The sequence below is a fragment of the Ambystoma mexicanum genome, chromosome 8, assembly GCF_040938575.1.
Source record: "Ambystoma mexicanum isolate Mex_15411 chromosome 8, UKY_AmexF1_1, whole genome shotgun sequence".
NCBI classification, from domain to species: Eukaryota; Metazoa; Chordata; class Amphibia; order Caudata; family Ambystomatidae; genus Ambystoma; species Ambystoma mexicanum.
In genome coordinates, this window is record NC_090929.1 from 998,156,618 (window position 1) to 998,176,829 (window position 20,212).

At 50.5% G+C, this 20,212-nt stretch overlaps 1 protein-coding gene across 5 annotated transcripts in view; it reads right to left on the reverse strand.

Annotated features, from left to right (window-relative positions):
- Positions 1-20,212, reverse strand: part of LOC138472640 (putative 4,5-dihydroxyphthalate dehydrogenase) — a 2,792,617-nt gene that overhangs the window by 1,380,698 nt on the left and 1,391,707 nt on the right. The gene's annotated exons all lie outside the window — the stretch shown is intronic.

A 20,212-nucleotide genomic window follows, 5' to 3' on the forward strand; every position in this document is an offset into this window, starting at 1 on the left:
TGTTGCTAGTCAATGATCTTTTGTTTTGAGAGTTTAAGCCCTTGACATTGAGTGTGCCTATCCTGCCTTCAACCATTATCGTCCTTGGTCTTGTTTTCTTTGTGCTCCTTTGTTTGTTTCCGATGTAGGGCCCATTGTGAAGCAAAGAGTTCTGGCTCGATCTGGCGGACCCCCTTCCCCTTGACCCTTGCGGGTGTCTCCCCTCCCCCCGTCTATTGTCTTGTCCCACCCCTGCACCCTGCCCCTTCTTGGTTCCCTCCCCCATTCCCACTTTTTGAGGCGTTCGTCTTCATCCCTCGACGATCGTCGGGACTGATCAAGTAACCACCAGGGCTTCTTCCCTTGCCCCGGGTGTCACAGTTTGTCGGGATTCCCCAGCTTCGACTTCATGTCGGAGCCATTGCCCATTTAGGTTTGTCAGTGGATCTGCCACTCAAGTCTTCTAAATTCTACCCCCTTTCCTCTACCCACCTTACTAGTGTTTCTTTAACAAGGCCCTGGGCCCAACCATGCCTCGGCTTTCGGCAGCGAACATCAACTGGTTCCTCTAACTCAGGAGCCAATCTGGTGCCAACATGGCATTTGAATGTAGTTCCTAGGGGCCTCTGCCCTCGGCATCTATGGTGCCTTCGTGCGTGGTCACCCAGCCAAAGGCAATTTAGTTCAGGAGCTGCATCAGAGTAATTTTGAGTGTCCCTCGGCAGCTGAAGAGGGGTGTCTAGTTGTTTGGAACTTGCGGGCCGACTTCACCTTTGCCTTGTCTCTGAAAATGTCTGGGCCACTAGGGCCGTGGATCAGGTCCCGTGTCTCCCCGTCACGGCCGGCTGAGGGGCCGGCTCGGTCGCTCAGTAAGTCTTCCGTGACCCTCTGGATGTCTTCTTCAGATACTAGATGATGCTTCTCTCCCTTCCATTCGAATGCTAAGTAGAAGGGGTGGCCCCCGTGGTACCTAACACCCCTCTCCTGGAGCCATTTGGTGAGGTTACCACATTTGTTCCTCATCAGCAAGGTGAGGGCCGAGAGGTCTTGAAAAACGGCCAAGATCTTAGCCTTGTCTCTGTAATAGTGTAATCTTGCTAACAGCAAGCGAGGGCCCTTGCCTCCTCCTCCAGCGCGGTGAACTCTGTCCATTTTGATCTCTTCCGTGGCTTCTGTGCCCGGAATAATCCGAATGATGTCGTGTACCTTGCCCTCTAGGCCAAGCGGGCTCTCTCCCTCCGATTCCGCCAGTCCGAAAATGCGTAAGTTGTTTCTCCTTTCCCTATTTTCCATATCATTGATCTAGAATCGCAGTTCCTCTTCGCGTCGTTGGACCTCCATGAACCTTGCTTCCATTAGAGTCTCTAGGAGTGTTGTGGAGAGTTGGTTGTTTTCGACCCCTTCCATTGTTACTTTCGTTGTCTGTTCTGCCAGCTTGACTCCCATGTCTGTTCTAATCCCCCGGATTTCCTCTAGGATCATCTGGATATTGTTCTGGATCGCGCCCAGGTCCGAGGCCGGGGTGGGTAGGCCACCAGACGCCATCTCGTTCTTGCCAGCTCGGAATTGGAATTTGGAGAGAGCTTCCTTCCAACTCATAGAGGTTGTGTCGAGGCCGGGCGTGGAAGTAGACCTATGGCACACGTGTGGTGGTAGCTGTACCACCAACTTACTCCTGTTTCTCCCCCAGCTATTGTTTCAGTGACTCCGGTGGTTGGGTTGTCCTACCCGTGGGTCCCAGGAGTGGTTGGGTCGTGAGTGGGCCGCTGGTTGCTCGCCGGGTCTCTGGATCCTTCTGGGCCTGATGCAGCGGCTAGTGAGGGGTGGAGGGCCGCCCAAGGTCTGAGGAGCACTGGGTCCAGGCATGTGGGCCTTATCCGGGGTGAGAATGGGCTTTGTGTGGAGTGAGCGTGGTGAAAAGGCGAGGAGGCGACCAGGCGAGAGATCCTAACGGACACCGGCGACCCCCACTGCCCACAGGGGGGGTCTGCCGCACCGTAGCAGAGTGGCAGCCACGAGAGAGGGAAGTCCCGGGAGGCATACATAATACCCCTATGAGGGCCTCCCCAGCCTGGGCTGACGTGGGAGCGTGCCCACACTTTGGCTGGTGAGGGACCCGGCACTGCAGGGATACAGGCGACAAGGTGAGAAGGCAGTTTGGAGGGGGGCCCGGAGCAGATACCAATGAGCCCTACAACCCACACGTTGGGGTCTAAATAACCGCAGAGCCGCGGCTACCATTAGAGGGACAGAAACTGCAAACCCACGCAACCGGACCCTGATCTCCAGCCACAGGGGCCCACAACACCAACCCCGACCTCCGGAGGGACGCTCACACGCGCTCAGCGACACCAGAAAAGGGCTCATTACCCCTAACAGGACCCCCTCCAGCTTGGGCCGTCGCAGGAGCGCGCCCTTTTACACTGCTGGTGAGGAAAACACTGGAGGGGTCCCGACGGTCGACCACCCATTAAGTTGCCCCCACCAAAGCTGGGCCACAAAGAGAAGCAGTACCTGATATGGAAAAAATAATATTTTAATGTGAGACTGCTATTCGAAATGCATGCTGGGTGTAGTGGACATTTTCCTCACACCTCAGTGAAGGCTTCAGTTTTAAACGTGAGCTCGGAAAACTGTCTGCATTCACTAGAAAAACATCTCGTTTTTTCTCTATGCTACTTTGCCATGTTCAAGGATTGTTTTGAGTTACTGCCTGATAATGTTGCAGAAGCCGAATGTTGTCCCATGAGAAAGCAAAGTGTTTACCTCTTCAGATGACCATGGTTTGTTCGGCCGAAAATCTGTGGAAATTGGCAACCAGTGAACTGTGCGAGCCAGGACACTCTGGAAAATGCCATTACGCATTTGTGTAATGTTTACATCGAAGAACACCGGATTAGGATGTCAGAGAAAAGCTTCTACTAGGCTGTAGAAAGGTGGACGCATCTTTCCCGGGTCCCGTTGTGAAGAGTCTCTCTGCCAAACTGGTCTGGAAGCTGTCCAGTGAAGTTCCTTTGGCAAGATGAAGCTTGCAACTGTGCCAACGGTGAAGTATACCATTTAATTTGCTTTTACCTTTCGTTGTATCATTCATTAATAAACGGCCTTAAAGAGACATTTTTACTATTGAGCTGAGTGCATGTGTAAATTCTTGCGTTTCAAGTGTTCAAATGCTTTTTATTATTTAAGTGTATTGGGGAGAAAACTAAGTAATATACCTGTGCACTTATATAGAAAAAGCAAAACAAACCCTCAAGGTGGGCCTTAAACACCGGATTGGCTGCCGAAGACACATGCTCAGGGGAATTCTTGTAATCCCTGATGGCTGCCAAATACATGCGGCAAGTATCCACCTGAACTCCAGAATGAGCCAGGTATGCTGAAAAGGCCAGTACGTCATCCAGAGGACAGGTGACAGGGTCCAGACCCTTGTTGCAAGCCTAATGGCTGAACCGAGTCCATTTGCTCTTATACTAGGACTGAGTCGAGGGCCTCCTGACCTGCTGAATGATGTCCCAGCTGTCATCTGAAAATTAAGCATGCTGAAGCCTCAGCTGATCAGGAACCAGAACCCCAAAGTTTGTCCGGTGCTACGTTCACCTGGTTCCACGGGGGCACCACCCAGCAGTTGGGGTTTAGATGTCCCTCCTTGCGATGCCCAGATGCGACCAGCGGAAGAGTTCTGCCTGGAATACAGGTAAGATATGTTCAGGACTGGGCAACCAGGGTAAACCGTCTCCCACCTCCCTGTAGGTCTGCGACCCTTCTGGACTTCTCCTCACCTTGTTTTAGATGTTGGCGGGTTCTCGGTCCTGCTGTCTTGGCAGGGGCGCGTTGTGCTTGGTGGGCAATGGCGATCGAGTTGCTTCACTGATGCCGGCCCGTCTTGAGTCTTTCAGGTAGGTCTTATTGCTGTGAATATTGCTGTTCTGGCATGCCTTTTAAACAATGGATTTTTCTTCCTAGGCACGCAGAAGTCCAATATGTGGCACGGCGGAATCTGTGTTTCGCCGGTAAGTATGGGCGTTTTTGGAGCGCCTCGATGCGGTGAGTAGGCGCTATGCGCTGCGCTTAAGATACCTTGCCTTTGCTAACCTGTTATCTTTTCCTCTCCACAGGTCGCGGTACTCGGCCGGAGTATGGAATTTCCGTAGTGATGCTAATTGAGGAGCGGCTGGCGAGGTAAGCCTTTCGGCACAGTTTGTTAATTGTACAATGTCTAATGCCTTGTTTCTTCTCTTTTACAGGTCTGTCGATCCGAAGGAGCGCTGGTTCCAGGACGATGGTCGGGAGAGCTGCGGACTGCTGGCCATGAAGTTCAGGTAAGATGCTGCCTTTTCTCACAATGTCTTTTCCTTTCCTTTGCAGGTGCTGTTCTTCCGAGGTTTGTGGCTGAAGCTGAACACGGTGAGTGTTATGTTGCAGAAATGGAAGCTAACGCAAAGCGTTTCAGTCTATTTGGGTGAGGTTTAAATAGCTTCAAGAAAGAAGTCCAGGTAAAATAGTCCCCATGGTACCACACCCAAAAACACTACACTGCAAGCTTGGTTTCAAGGGGCCAGGTTATGAGGATGCCTCCACATGACTGGCATTAATGAAAAATAGTTCCCAAGCACAAGTCCATATTCAAACATGAGCCTGGCGCCAAAGGCGCCAGGACTGGCCCCAAGAAGGCCTAGGCTGCAATTTCTTGGGTTTAGTGGGGACTGGAATCAAGACTCCCTGGCCCATAGGCTGGCCAGGAGGTCTTCAGAGTGTGGGTCGTGACAGCACCCGCCCCCACCCCCGAAGGCCCCTCTCAAGGTGTTCCTTCTGTCCGGCCCAGGCTTAGTTGGGAAGTTTCGATGGTAGCTTTTGATCAGACGCGGTGCGTGAACATTTTCACAGGGTTCCCAGGATCTGTCTTGGGGTCCAAAACCTTTCCAATCTATTAGATAGTATAGTCTCCCCCTTGAGTACTTAGAATCCAGTATGCCTTTAACTTTGAATTCAAGTTCTCCGTCGACAAGAATGGGTTTCGGTGCTGCTTCAATCCGTGTACCAGGTTGCATTGGTTTTAAAAAGGACACATGAAATACCGGATGGATGCGTAGATTGGATGGTAAATCTAACTTGACGGCCGCTGGACTGATTATCGTCTTGATGGTGTAGGGTCCGAAATACCTGGGTTGAAAGGTCCGGGTTCCTTTGATGGGTATACAGTTGGTGGCTAGCCAAACCTTTTCTCCTACTTGATAATCGGGGGCCTTCGTCCTGTGTTTGTCGGCAAATTGTTTTTGCTTGGCTTTGGCGTGAATTAGATGTTCTCTGGCCTTTTTGAAAGCCTGAGTGATGCTGGTGTGAAGGGTTTTAACAGCAGGCATTTCCAAATTGGTTGGGAGATCCAATTCTGAGGTACGCGGGTGTCTACCATATAAGGTATAAAAAGGTGTTTGCCCAGTACTGGAATGTAAGGAGTTGTTATATGCGTACTCAGCTATCCATAGTAAGTCCTTCCAGTCTCTCAGCTCGTGATGCAACATACATCGTAGGTATTGCTCAAGGGTCTGGTTGGTCCTTTCGGTCTGACCGTCCGTTTGGGTGTGATGGCTAGTGGATAACCGGACGTCAATTTGCACCATTGCACAACACTTTCTCCAAAAGTTGGAAATGAACTGACTACCTTGATCAGAGATCAGGACTGATGGGAACCCATGTAATTTAACAATATTGTCCAGAAATACCTTGGCTAGAGTGGATGCATCTGGAAGGCCTTTGAGTGGAATAAAGTGGGCCATCTTCGAGAATAGGTCTACGATTACAAGGATGGTGTTAAACCCTTGACTGGTATGCAGATCCGTGATGAAGTCGAGGAAAAGAATGTGCCATGGCGCTGGAGGAATGTCCAAAGGTCTTAAAAGACCAGATGGTTTGTGTTTTTGCGATTTGTTTTGTGCACAGACTCCACAAGATTGAATGTATTGGATTATATCTCTCTGCCAGATAGGCCACCAAATGTTCTGTTTAACCTTGGCTAAGGTCTTGGTGATTCCAGGGTGCCCTTCGATTAGGGAATCGTGGTAACCTGAAATGACCTGAAATGACTTGCCGTTGTAGGTTCTTGGTGGGTATGTATAGGCGGACCTTAAAAAAGGGTAAGCGGTCTTGGATGGAATATTGTTCTCCCTGCGCTTGCCATGCAAGGAGGGTATCCGGATTCATGATTTGTTGAATTTCCTTTTTCAGTTCCATGTGTGTTAAGGCTGTAGTCGGGCCTAAGAGTTTATCTTCAGGTATGATGGGGACTGGATCTGGGGCTGTAAAAACCAAGACATCTGTTCCAGTACGAGAAAGTGCGTCAGCCTTTCCATTCTTGACGCCTGGTCGAAAAGTTATGACAAAATCGTATTCAGCGAAGAAGAGAGCCCATCGCAGCTGGCATGAAGATTGGGCCTTTGCTGTTTTAAGATTCTGCAGGTTTCGGTGGTCAGTAATAACTGTAATGGTGTGTCTGGCTCCCAGAAGGTAGTGTCGCCAGGCTTTGAAGGTGGATTTGATTGACAGGAGTTCTTTGTCGGTGATGGCGTAGTTAATTTCTGGAGGTGAAAAACTTCTTTGACCAGAAGGCCACTGGATGTAGCTGGCCAGTTTCGGGATCTCTTTGTGAGAGGAAAGCTCCCATTGCTATACTGGAAGCGTCCATTTCTACGATATATGGGAGGTCTGGACGTGGATGTCGTAAGATCGGTGCTGAGGTGAATCTTTTCTTTAGTTCCTGAAAGGCTTTTTCTGCGTTTTCGGTCCAGGTGAATTTCTTTTTATTTTTTCATAACAACACGGTGATTGGGTGTACGATTTGGGAGAAGTCTGGTATGAACCGATGATAAAAGTTCGCAAAGCCCAACATACTTTTTTTTTTTAAAACTCTTTATTGATTTTTAATAACATTACAAAAAACAAACAAAACATATAACGTTTAACCAACAACATAACTGGCCGTATGGCACCTGGCATAGATGTCCTTTCACGTTTTCGCCTCAGAGTGGGTGTGGGATCAAGTCTTTTGGGCCACCTCATTTCTCATGGCCGTTTTAGTGTTTACTTTTCACGCCTTCCTGTTCTGGGGGCTTATCGAATGACTGCCCTTCACTGTTCCTCCACCCCTCCCGGATTTTCTTCTTCACTGTCTTCACTTAGTTCAAATAAGTTCTGCATCAGAAAGTTCCATGCCATCATTCTCTGTCCCGTTTCCCCCACTCCTTTCTGTGCCGCCTTTATCCACACTGCTGTCTCTGTCATTGCCCATTTCTTAAAGTCCGCCCACCAAAGATCTATTTTTGGGCCCTCCCTTGAGTTCCACGCCATTGCTATCCGCCGCTTAGCTAATATGCATAGTAGGTCTGTCATTTTAGCCAGGTGCGCCCTGTGTCTGCCTCCTCTTGGGAAGAGACCCAGCAGGTACAGTTCAGGATTCTCTTCTTGTATTCGGAGTCCACTACTGGCCACTCTCTGTCTAATTTCGGCCCAAAAGACCCGTATCACTGGGCAGGTCCAGAACATGTGTATCATGTCTGCTTGCTCTTCCGGGCAACGGGGGCATGTGCGGTGGCCTCCCGGCATCATTGTGTTCATTCTCTTAGGCGTGAGGTATGCCCTATGCGTGACGTATAGTTGTGCTTGTCTGAACGTGCGTTCCTTGATACCTTCTTTGGATATTTCAGCACCCTGGACCATTCCTCATTACCAAGGGGTCTCCCGAGTTCCTCCTCCCAGTTCTCTCTGGTGCGTAGCACTTGCGAATTGTTAGCTTTTAGCATTTGTTCATACAGTCTTGAGGTCGTGTGTCCCCCTTCTGATATGTCGTACCATGCATCCAACTCCCCTTCCATGTCCTCTTGGTCTGGCCACTCTGGCCACCTCTTCTTGATTGTTAGTATTATCCTGTTATATAAGATGAATTGACCTTCGTGTATGTCGCAGTCCTCCACCATGTCCTGGAATTCTGCCCACTGCTCATCTTTCCTCAAATCTCCAATTTGTGCTGCACCCTTCGCTTCCCATTGGGATCTATATATTGCAAGTGTGTTGGGATCTGTGCCTAGTAATCCCGCTAGTGGGATCTGAGCTGAACAAGGATCCTTGATCTTCTGTAGTCTCCACACCCTCGCCCATAATGCCATTGCGAGCTTCAGCATGTTTGGTAGGGTCTTGAGCGGGGATTTGTCGAGCCATGGGACTTCACGTAGATAGTAGGATTTCAGTGCTGGTTGGAGAAATGTTATATCTATTGATTCGTTTTCTCCCAGCCATTTGACCACAAATTGCAGTTGCCCTGCTAAATAGTACTTTTCAAAGTCGGGCAGCCTGATGCCCCCCTCCACGTACTCTCTCTGTAAGGTTGTCATGGCGATTTTGCACCTCCCCCCTCCCCACAGGAACCCCTGTGTTATTGTGTTCAGTTTCTTAAAGAAGGCTCTGGGTATGGCGTGCGGAATGTTCGTGAAGTAATATAGCAATCTTGGAAGTACCACCATTTTCAGAATGGCCGCTCTACCCATCATCCCCAGTGGGAGTGTCCCCCAGAAGCCATGGCCTTTTGTATTTTATCTAGGGCTGCTAGTGTGTTGCGTTCATGTGACTCTACAGTGTTGTGGTGTATTTCGATTCCTAGATACCGGAAGGAGTGCGGCGCCCACGCCAGACCCATGTCTGGGAGTTCATCCCAGGGCACTCGTTTTAATTCGGCCAGGGGGAAGAGGACAGACTTCTCTTTATTGATGGCAATCCCTGAGAGTCTAGTGTAGGCTTCCGCCGCCTCTAAGAGGCAGGGTAGGTTGACGCGTGGATTGTCCACGAAGAGGAGGATATCGTCTGCATACAGTGAGAACTGGTGTACCACTCCATCTATATCTATTCCTGTGTCCTCGTATTCTGCCCTGAGGAACACAGCCCATGGCTCCAGGGCCAATATGTATAACATCGGTGATAGGGGGCAGCCCTGCTTGGTTCCCCTGTATATTCTCCATGCTTTCGAGATCTGTCTCCCTGTTTTCACTCTTGCCCTGGGATCTTTGTACAGCAATCTAATCCATCTAAGAAACCCTTCTCCCATGCCAAAGTGGGCCAAGACACCCAGCAGCCACTTCCAGCTAACTGGATCGAATGCTTTGACGGTGTCTAATGACAGTACCGCACATTCGCCCTGTCTCCGGTTTGTCTGTTCTATCACATAATGTAGTCTGCAGAGGTTCCGTGACGTGTTGCGCCCTGGGACATAGCCCGTTTGGTCTGAATGGATCAGTGTGGGTATCACTAATTTCAGGCGGTTCGCTAAAACTGCTGTGAGTATCTTGACGTCTTGGTTGATAAGGGAAATTGTTCTATATGACGCACACTCCCCTGGGGGTTTTCCGGGCTTGAGGATCGGCACAATTGTCGTTTCCGACATGCTATCTGGCAGTTGCGATTCCTCATATGCTTCATGGTATGTTTCTAACAACTTTGGGGCGATAGTGCTCTTGTAAGTCTTATAAAACTCCCCTGGAAGTCCATCGGGGCCCGGGGATTTGCCTGAAGGGAGCTCGGAGATCACTGTCTCTATTTCTTCTACTGTAATGGGAGCATCTAATAGTTGGGCTTGCTCTGCCGTTAGTTTCGGTAATCTTATCTCCGCTAGGGCATCCGGAATGTCTTCCGGTTCCACCTCCGGGGTAGGGGCGTAAAATTTCTCGTAGAAATCAGCGAATAGGGTATTTATGTGTTCTTGGTTCCTGACCTCTGCCCCCGTTTCGTCTATTAGTACTGCTATGGGGTCTTTTTTGATTTCTTGCTTAGTGAGCCATGCTAGTAGCCTGCTCGGTTTGTCTCGCTCTGCGTGCAGCCTCTGTAAGTATTTCCCGTAATTTAGCTTCCCCAGTTTCTCCCAGAGTTCCATACATCTTGTCCTTAGCGCTTGGAGTTCCCTGGGTTATTCATCCGCGCTTTCTGCCCTTCTTTCCTCCCCCTTAATTTCTCTTTCTAGTTTGTCCAGTTCTCTCATAATGGCTACTTTCAGCCCTCCTGTCTTCCCAATCGCCGCCCCCCTTATCATCACCTTAAACACGTCCAGAGCGTAGCACTACTTCCCACACTCCCCTCGTTGTGTTCGAAGTAGTCATCTATCGCCACTTGCAAATGTTCCTCCAGTTCGCTGTCCCCCAGTGCCTCCGCTCGGAGACGCCATGTCGGTATTGGGGATCTCCTATGGGTATACGCCCATGTTGCTAGTATCGGGGCGTGGTCTGAGAGTGTGCGTGCCTTAATGTCAATGCCCGTAAATTCTATTAGAGATTCGGCACCCGTAAATAGGTAATCTATTCGTGTGACTATTCCGTGGGGTGCGCTATAGTGTGTGTACCCCCTCCCGCCTACGTGTACCTGTCTCCAGACGTCCACCAGCTGCAATTGTGCGAGGGTTTTCTGGAGCCCCCTGGCAGGGGGAGCTGGTTTTCTGTACTTGTCATCTGATCTGTCGAGGAGTGGGTCCAAAGTACAATTAAAGTCTCCTGCCCAGATGAGCGTAGCTTCCCTATATTGGGCCAATTTGGGCGCTATGTTTCTGAAGAATTCTGTTGCATCGTGTTTCGGAGCGTAGGTATTGATCAGGCATACCTCTTTATTTTCTAGCATACCATGCACTAGTACAAGTCTTCCCTCGGTGTCACTTTCTTGTTTTATTAGCTGGAACGGTACTCCTGGCGCAATCCATATTAGTGCTCCCCTTGCATAGTTCGAATATGTGGTGTTATAAACTTGTCCGCCCCATTTCTTGCTCATTTTGGCTTGTTTTTCTGATGTCAAGTGCGTCTCCTGGAGCATTGCTATTTTGACTTTCAGTCTGTTTAACTAAGCGTACACTCTGAGCCTTTTAACATACGCATTGAGGCCTCGCACATTCCAGGTTGCTATTGTTATCTCGTCAGGGTCCATGAGTTCTGCGCTTGTTTCGGCTCTGTCGTCCCATAGCCTTCTTTTTGTGCACTGCTCTGCTTATCTTTCTTCCTTCTAGATCTCGGGGTCTTCCTCTCTTCTCCAGGGCCACCCCGCCTTTGCATCCAAGGTAACTTCCCTTGATTTGTTGCTGTGTGTCTTCTTGTTCCCCACCCTCTCGGGCCATTCTGTGGTCTCCGAAATCGTCTCTCCGATCTGTAGTGCCATGCGCCAGTCGGCCATACTTACTGCTAACCAATACATAAACCATAACCTTTAAACTAACGCCCAGCCACCCTACCCCTGCTCGGGCTTCGCCGCTTCTCTCCCTCTGTCCACCGAGGTGGGGCTGGCTTGCCGCAGCGTGATGCTTCCAAACTAGCATCCTAACTTGTTGAACTTTCTTCTTCAGGGGGATGGTTTCTTGTGCGATTCTGCTGGAATGGGGCAAGTCGCTCCTCCGTCTTATGCATCTGGCACGGTCATGTTTCTATATGTTGACGTCTTTTTCTTTGGGCTAACGCTTCTTTTGTTTTCAGCAAGGCTGATTCTCGTTATTTCGGTTCCTTCGACTTTGCTGGGGGAAGCCCTGCTGATCCATCCACGTGTGGACCTCTTCGGTCGAGTCGAAGAAACGTGATTTCCCTTGGTGTATTACTTTGAGTTTGGCTGGGTATAGGAGCATGTATCTTACTCCAGCTGTCCTGAGGCGCTCTTTAGTTGGGACAAATTTTGCCTTTTGCTTTTGAACCATCGCTGTATAGTCTGGGTAGATTGTGATCTTGGAGGAGCCCTTCTCAATCACTCCCCCCTCCCTTGAGAATGATAATATTTTCTCTCTGTCCTTGAAATTCATAATCCTGGCAATCATCGCTCTTGGAGGGGCACCGGGTTGCGGTCTTTTGGTCAATGCCCTGTGTGCCCTCTCCACCGTGAAGCCCTGGGACAGTTTTCCGGAACCAATCTCTTGGAGTAGCATAGTCTCAACATATTCTGTGGGCTCTCTACCCTCTTCGCCCTCCGGAAGTCCGAGTATACGGATATTATTCCTGCATGCCCTTCCTTCCGCATCTTGTGCCCTTTGTTCAAGGATCTTGATCTTCTGTATTACCTCCGACATTTGTGTTTGTGCGACTGCGTGGTGTTTTGTTGCACTTGCTGTTCTGTTGTCGTTACCCTACCCGTCAGATTTCTGGCGTCCTGGCGGAGAAGGCCTACATCTACCATGACGGTGTCGAGTTTGTTTTCTAAGGACGCCTTGAGGGCGCCTATTGCTGTGTCCATTTTGGCCTCGAGGGATGTTTGAAGGGCCGCTATGGCTTCTAGGATCGGTGTATCATTTGTGTCTCCCAGCCGTTGTATTGTGCTTGGAGGCCATTGCAGCGTCGGACTGAACAGATTGGGTGTTCTCGGGTGTTTTGGTGAAGGATTCTATGCTGGTTTGCTTTGATTTACTTTCCGTTCTCCGGTTCGACATTTTCTTTGGGGTCCAATTGAATGCTGCATAGTAGTCAATGGATCCAGGTCCGGTCCGCTGTTAGTTGATAGGTGTCCCGGGCTTGTTTCCCAGGTCTCCGGCCGTGGGCTTTGTCGTTCGAGTGTCCCAATGTACTTTCCTCCTTCTCCCAGTTAACGCCTCACCTTGTGATCCACGCCGTGCGCGCCTCCTATGGCTCTTGTTGTGGTTTCAGAGAGGCGGTCGCGGTCGGTGCGCTGCGCTCCCGTGTCGGGGCTCAGGTGGCTTTTCTCCCCACTGGGCTTCCTCGGCCTCGTCTTCCCGCAATGTCCTTGTCCTCGCTCCTTGTTCCGCCTCCTGGGTCGCCCTGGTTCGGCTCCACCGCCTCTCTGGAGGGCCCCCGCTGTTATGGGCGTTGTTTCCCTCCCTGGTCGGTCGTGCAGTACCTGTGGACTTTTTTCCTTTCGGGTTGCGGAGCTCCAACGTTCTTTCTCGGCTGCTCAGGTCCTCGCGCCCGCCATTTTGTTTTTCACAGGTGGCGCCTACTTTTGATTTTTTCTCAGCGATCCTTACTCCGTTTTTCCTCAGGAGAATCAGCGAATGTTCTGCTACTGTTCCTACGTCCGTATCTGTTAGTCTGGGCTCTTTACCAGTCGTTTTGTGCCCGTGTGGTTAGAATCTCTGCAGGATCTCGGCGGAGCTCTGCGATCGTGCCTCCTACAGCATGGCCGCCTAGCCACGCCCCCCCAAGCCCAACATACTTTGTACTCCCTTTATTGACGTCGGTGATGGCCATTTCAGAACTGCGTCGCCGTTGTGCAGGTCCATCCTGATGCCTCCGGGAGTAAGGATGAAGCCTAGGAACTCCCCTTCGGTTACATGAAAAAAGCACTTTTCCAGCTTGGCAAATAAATGATGTTCACGGAGCTTGGCGAGGATGAACGGACATGCTTGATATGGTCTTGTTTAGAAGTTGAGTTCACCAGGATATCATCTATGTACACTAGGGCGCAGACATCAATTAACTCTCTAAGGTGCGTTGCATAACCCAAAGGGCATGACTTGATATTCGAATAACCCATATTTAGTACAGAAAGCGGTTTTCCATTCGTTGCCACTTCTGACCCGAACCAGGTGATACGCTCCCCGAAGATCTAATTTGGTGTAAATTTGAGCGTCCTTGACCTGGTCCAGCATTTCCGGAATAAGTGGCAAAGGTTAACGGTTCTTCACCGTGATCTGGTTTAATGCGCGGTAATCAATACAGGTCCTTAAGTTCCCTTCTTTTTTCGGCACAAAGAACAAAGGACTGGCTGCCGGGGACTTCGATGGACGGATTAATCAGTTTGCGAGGTACTGGTCTAGATAGAACTTCAGATGAAGATTTTCAGGTTCAGTCAGAGCATAGATTCTCCCACAGGGGACTTGGGCACCAGGAACAAGGTTGATTTGACAGTCGTAGGGCCTGTGGGGCGGCAGGGTATTGGCTTGGTCCTTCTGGAATACATCCTGGAAATCGCAGTATTCCTCAGGTAAAGTACTGGTTACACCCAAGATAGATGTCGTGGTTCAGTGAGTCGTAGAAATACTGAAAGCAGTCTTCTGTTCTTGATAGTAACAGGGTGGAGAGCAGTCACTGGGGAAGGTTAATTTCCTGGCTCGCCAGTTAATCGAAGGATTATGAGCGACTAACCATGGCATCCCTAGTATAAGCCGAAATTGAGGTGCCTTGATAAGGTTGAACGAAATGAGTTCCCTATGCCCGTCCTGGCACAGCATTGTTATCTCAGCTGTGCATTGGGTTACGGGTCTGGAAGCGATTTCAGTCCCTTCCACTGTAGTCACCTTATCTGTAATCGGCTTGGAACATAAGGGAAGTCCCATCTCTGCAGCCAGATCTTGATCAATATAAATCCCGACTGCCCCACTGTCGATGTAAGCTTCTATGGCATGCAAGTACTGGTTACACCCAAGATAGATGTCGTGGTTCAGGGAGTCGTAGAAATACTGAAAGCAGTCTTCTGTTCTTGATAGTAACAGGGTGGAGAGCAGTCACTGGGGAAGGTTAATTTCCTGGCTCGCCAGTTAATCGAAGGATTATGAGCGACTAACCATGGCATCCCTAGTATAAGCCGAAATTGAGGTGCCTTGATAAGGTCGAACGAAATGAGTTCCCTATGCCCGTCCTGGCACAGCATTGTTATCTCAGCTGTGCATTGGGTTACGGGTCTGGAAGCGATTTCAGTCCCTTCCACTGTAGTCACCTTATCTGTAATCGGCTTGGAACATAAGGGAAGTCCCATCTCTGCAGCCAGATCTTGATCAATATAATTCCCGACTGCCCCACTGTCGATGTAAGCTTCTATGGCATGCATTCTGGACGACCGTTGGTTATTGATCAAGATCACTGGTATTGCAAAGTGTGAGGTTGGTGGCTCCTTTCCATCACTCGACAAACTGACCTCTACATTTGCCGAGCTGGGTAGTTTTCTGATTGATATTCTTTCTCTTTGTCTTTTTCCGTGGCCCCAACAACCTTCCTAGGGGGTTTCACTGGGCAGTCCTTCAGTAAGTGCCCAGATTTTCCACAATACAGACACAGCTGTTGTTGCCTTCTTTTATCTCGCTCTTGTTTTGTTAATGGGGGTCGCACTCCTCAACTTGCATGGGCTCAGCAGGGTTTTCTTGAGCATGAGTTACATTGTCTCTAGACCGAACATACACCGCCCGTGGATCCATTTTGGAGCGATCTGCTTTTCGGTCTTGCAGCCGGTGGTCTAATTGTACAGCCAAATTTATGAACTCCGAACAGTCTCGAGGAGGGTCCACTAGTTAAGCTAGAACATCTTTTAATTCGCCTCGTAAACCCAGATGAAACAACGTGGTTCTTTTGTTTTCAGGCCACCTAGCTTCAGCGACCAATCTGTTGAAAGTAGCAATGTACGTTAACAGGTCCTGATTTCCCTGTCAGAGGGAAAGGAGTTCATTGTCAAGTGCTTGTTCTCGGGTATGACGAGCAAAAAGTTTCTCCATTTCCCTCTGAAATCCCCCAAAGTCATGTAACAATGGATCATCATGTGTCACCAATGGAACTGACCAGTCTGCTGTGCTACCGCTCAGGTATGACAAGACAAAAGCCACCCGAGCCTGGTCGTTTGTGTCATGACCGCAGCCTCCAAGGAGTCAGGTTTAGCCCAACTGCCTCGGAAGCTGGGTCACAACTTCATTTCCAGGCACCCATCGGCTCCCATAGGGGCCTTATGGACCTTGTCCTGGCGCCAGTGGCGCCAGGCTCATAAGGGGACCCAGTCCCGGCACAGGACGTGCCGGGCTCATGATGTAAGGAATGGTGCTTGGGTGGACCTACCTGCTGCAGACCATGCTGCTCACTCACCTGCAGGATGAAATCCTCATCCATCCATGGCTGGAACTACTTTACCTTCTGGGTGTGGCCAGCACCACTCCCTGGGACTGGATACTGGAACTATTCTGGAAGCTGGGACTTCTTACCTGGGCGAGGCTGCTGTGGAAGGAGACACCTAAGCACTCCAGTAAGCTATTTAAACCACGCCCGATCAGAGCAACGTGCTTCGCGTTATTCTGCAATAGCAGCAGGACGCTCACCGTGTCAGCTCCAGAGAATCTTCAACTTCTGCATCTGGGGAAGAGAAATCCGCAATCTTACCTTCCGAAATACCATCTTCGTCTTCAGCAGCATCTGAAAACGGAAAAGAACACCAGGTTAGCACGAGATAAAAACCAGCGCAGCACTTACCCAGTCCATCGGTGCATCTCAAGCCACGGGCTGCAGCTTTCCATTTTTCCGGCACCCTGTGGAAGCAAAGACATTGGTTAGTAAACCTCCGTGAAACTTTCCTTACCTGCGCTGCATTCTTCTCGCCTCCACCGACGCTGCTACTCGCATCTGCAAAACAAAAGGACATCATTAAGAAATACAAAACTCCATCTATACGCACGTGTTTTGGGCCGCGCTCATCTTTCTCACTCCTCGGTGCATTCCTCGACATCCATTTTTCTACCCAGCTGCTTCTGCGACCTGAAAAAGGAAAAGAGACATTAAGAAGTGCTTCTAACTTCAAATTGACATTTTCTACTTACTTGCCTGCAATACCTTCGCCATTCCATCGCTCTCCGGACCTCCATATTCAAGCAACCGCCGTTCGTGCTGCTAACAACGGCCTAGCTCCAAATCTTCATCCTCTGCAACCAAGAGGCTGGACAATTAACCAGTGAAGTAACTGGCTTTGGCGCCCCTGCACAGAAGCAGGATGGAGAGCTCCGCTTTCACCTACATAAGGTGAGCACATTTAGCCTACGAACTACTTGGGAGTACCAGGAAGGGGAGGCAGCTTACCCAGTCAGGCTTATATATCCATATTAACCCCTTTCTCTCATAATTGCAGACACCTCACCCTTCAGATCAAGATCTCAGTGAGGAAAGGGCCTTTCCAGGGTGGCATTCGAGGCCTGCGCGTGACCCTAGAAGACTCCGAGAACCCCCAGCCCAGACCTGCGCCTCCGAGGGATTCAGGTGAGCGTTACAGTTTGGAAATGCTCCAGGCCTGCAAAGAAAGTGAAGGCGGCATTGATTCATGAATGTGGCGTATTTCCATGGATCACCTGTAAATCGCTCCGGTGGGGCCAAAGGAACTGTTCCTGGTAGCATGACTTGCACCGAAGTAGAAGCAGTGGATGGCAGGGTAGGCTTCTGCATCGTGGGGTTGCTTCCCGGTAGGGGGGTCTGGCCCGCTTGTGATTGCAAGTATTGTTTGCTAATGTCTTCAGTGCGCTCCTTAGTCACTATTAAATCTCTTCGGAGAGCATTAGACTCCTGACAGGTAGAATGAACCGTGGCGCGCAGTTCTCCTATTAGTTGGGCCAATTGGTCTAATTCTGAGGTTTCCATGGCGCCCAGGTGAATTTAGTTTTGGAGGCTTCGCGTTCTGTTACGCTCACTAGGTTCCACGGGGGCGCCACCCAGCAGTTGGGGTTTAGATGTCCCTCCTTGCGATGCCCAGATGCGACCAGCGGAAGAGTTCTGCCTGGAATACAGGTAAGCTATGTTCAGGACTGGGCAACCGGGGTAAACAGCCTCCCACCTCCCTGTAGGTCTGCAACCCTTCTGGACTTCACCTCACCTTGTTTTAGATGTTGGCGGGTTCTCCGTCCTGCTGTCTTGGCAGGGGCATGTTGTGCTTGGTGGGCAATGGCGATTGAGTTGCTTCACTGATGCCGGCCTGTCTTGAGTCTTTCAGGTAGGTCTTATTGCTGTGAATATTGCTGTTCTTGAATGCCTTTTAAACAATGTCTTTTTCTTCCTAGGTACGCAGAAGTCCAATATGTGGCAAGGCGGAATCTGTGTTTCGCCGGTAAGTATCGGCTTTTTTGGAGCGCCTCGATGCGGTGAGTAGGCGCTATGTGCTGCGCTTAAGATGCCTTTCCTTTGCTAACCTGTTATATTTTCCTCTCCACAGGTAGCGGTACTCGGCCGGAGTATGGAATTTCCGTAGTGATGCTGATTGAGGAGCGGCTGGTGAGGTAAGCCTTTTGGCACAGTTCGTTAATTGTACAATGTCTAATGCCTTGTTTCTTCTCTTTTACAGGTCCGCCGATCCGAAGGAGCGCTGGTTCCAGGATGATGGTCGGGAGAGCTGCGGACTGCTGGCCATGAAGTTCAGGTAAGCTGCTGCCTTTTCTCACGATGTCTTTTCCTTTCCTTTGCAGGTGCTGTTCTTCTGAGGTTCGTGGCTGAAGCTGAACACAGTGAGCGTTACGTTGCAGAAATGCAAACTAACACGAAGCGTGTCAGTCTATTCGGGTGTGGTTTAAATAGCTTCAAGAAAGAAATCCAGGTAAAATAGTCCCCATGGTACCACACCCAAAAACACTACACTGCAAGGTTGGTTTCAAGGGGCCAGGTTATGAGGATGCCTCCACATGACTAGCATTAATGAAAAGGAGTTCCCAAGCACAAGTCCATATTCAAACATGAGCCTGGCGCAAAAGGCGCCAGGACTGGCCCCAAGAAGGCCTAGGCTGCAATTTCTTGGGTTTAGTGGGGACTGGGATCAAGACTCTCTCTGGCCCATAGGTTGGCCAGGGGGTCTTCAGAGTGTGGGTCGTGACATCCGGTTCCGGTTGTTCCACTACCCCGCCCTGCTGCGTCAGGAAGCCCCTGCAGGGGATCGGAAGATGGATGGGACCCTGGGAGCACAACTGCAGCAGATCTGAAAACCAGGGTCGCGAAGGCTGGTGGGGTGCAACCAGGATGAGGCTGCAACCGCCAAAGGCACGGAATTTGCGGAGGGTCAGTTGGAGCAGAAGGGTGGGCGGGATTGCATAACGACAACTTGTTGCCCCTGAGGGAAATGCATGAGGAGAAAGTGCTCGAAGAAGCCATCCTCACTAGCCACCGGGACCCTAGGGGCTTTGCATTCAGAGGTGCTGGGCCTCCGCTCCTGGTCAAAGCGATGAGGCACCTGGTGCATGTAGCTGGATGGCTGTGATGGGTAGATGTACCACTGAGGGTACCAAAACCCTGCATCGTAGGATCTGCAGCCGCTTCCAGAGGTAAGGGGGCTGGGATCATCCTGAAAAGTCCACTCGATGGGCAAAAGCACTGGCGGGCCCTGAGCCGCCTCCAAGATGGCTGCCTTTCTGGCAGGCTCTGCCATGTGCCACTTTACCATTTTTAAGCCTTGCGCCATGCCCTGGTTGGGAGGGTGCAGAGGCCCTGAGCCATGAGAGGCCCTGAGCCATGAGAGGCCTCAGACATGAGAAGATACAGCTTGGGTCTTGCACCCGAAGCAGCAGCATCAACCTCAGAGATGCCTCGAGCTCCGGTAGGATGGAAACCCTCGGCACCTGCGCCGGTAGCCATGCAGGATCTAGCCGAGGAGAGACTTATGGAGGTGGCACTCGATGATCCCTTACGCCCTGGGGTAGAAGAAGAGGACGAGCCTGATCGTCCTTCTGACGACAGCCTGGTAGGGGCCTCTGAGCCCCTGTACTTTGGAGCCGTTGGCTTGGAAGTCCTCAGGTCTGTCTCCGGGCCACCTGGATGAGTCTGCGGGCCCCTCGGCTTGGGAGTCGGTAGCCTTAGAGGCCTTGGGCTTGCCAGAACCTGAATCAGTGGAAACCCGATACGTGGGACCCCCATGGAAGGAGTTGCCGCTCTGTGGAGCCGAGCTGAACAGAGGGTGATCAGGTACTTTCTTGTTTCGGTATGTAAAACATGGTTGAAGTGTTGAACACCCAAATCACCTTCACCTGGAGATAGATGTGAAAGGACTTCAGTGCCCAGAAAACCACTGCCAGTTCGAGGAAATTGATGTGCAGATGTTTTTTTGGCTTGGAGTCATAGGTGTTTGTGCAATTCAGCCCTCCAACGCTGAGTCGGTCGTGACCCTGATCTGATGGGTCAGAGGCTGGATTTATGCACTCTGGTTGAGATTGGTGGGCACAGACCATCAGTGCAGGGCATTGTGGAAGGGGCAGCATGCGAGTGACAATTTGTCGTCCTAATTGCCCAAGATCTGCTTGCAGCGGGCGTCCAAGATCTCCTGGCGGGGCCTCATCCGAAGCCGGCACTGCTGTATCAGAGGATCCAGGACAAATCATCCTGAGAAGTGATTTCAAAGGGCGGACTGACACAATTTGCTTGCCTCGGAGCAGAATGGTATTTCCAAGCATGGCTTTCAACCTGTCTGCCAACGGGGCAGTGGTGCAAGAAACTGTAGCCAGTTACACTCCCAAAAAGTACCATCTGCTAGGAAGAAGTGAAGCAAGAATTGCTGTAATTGACATAGA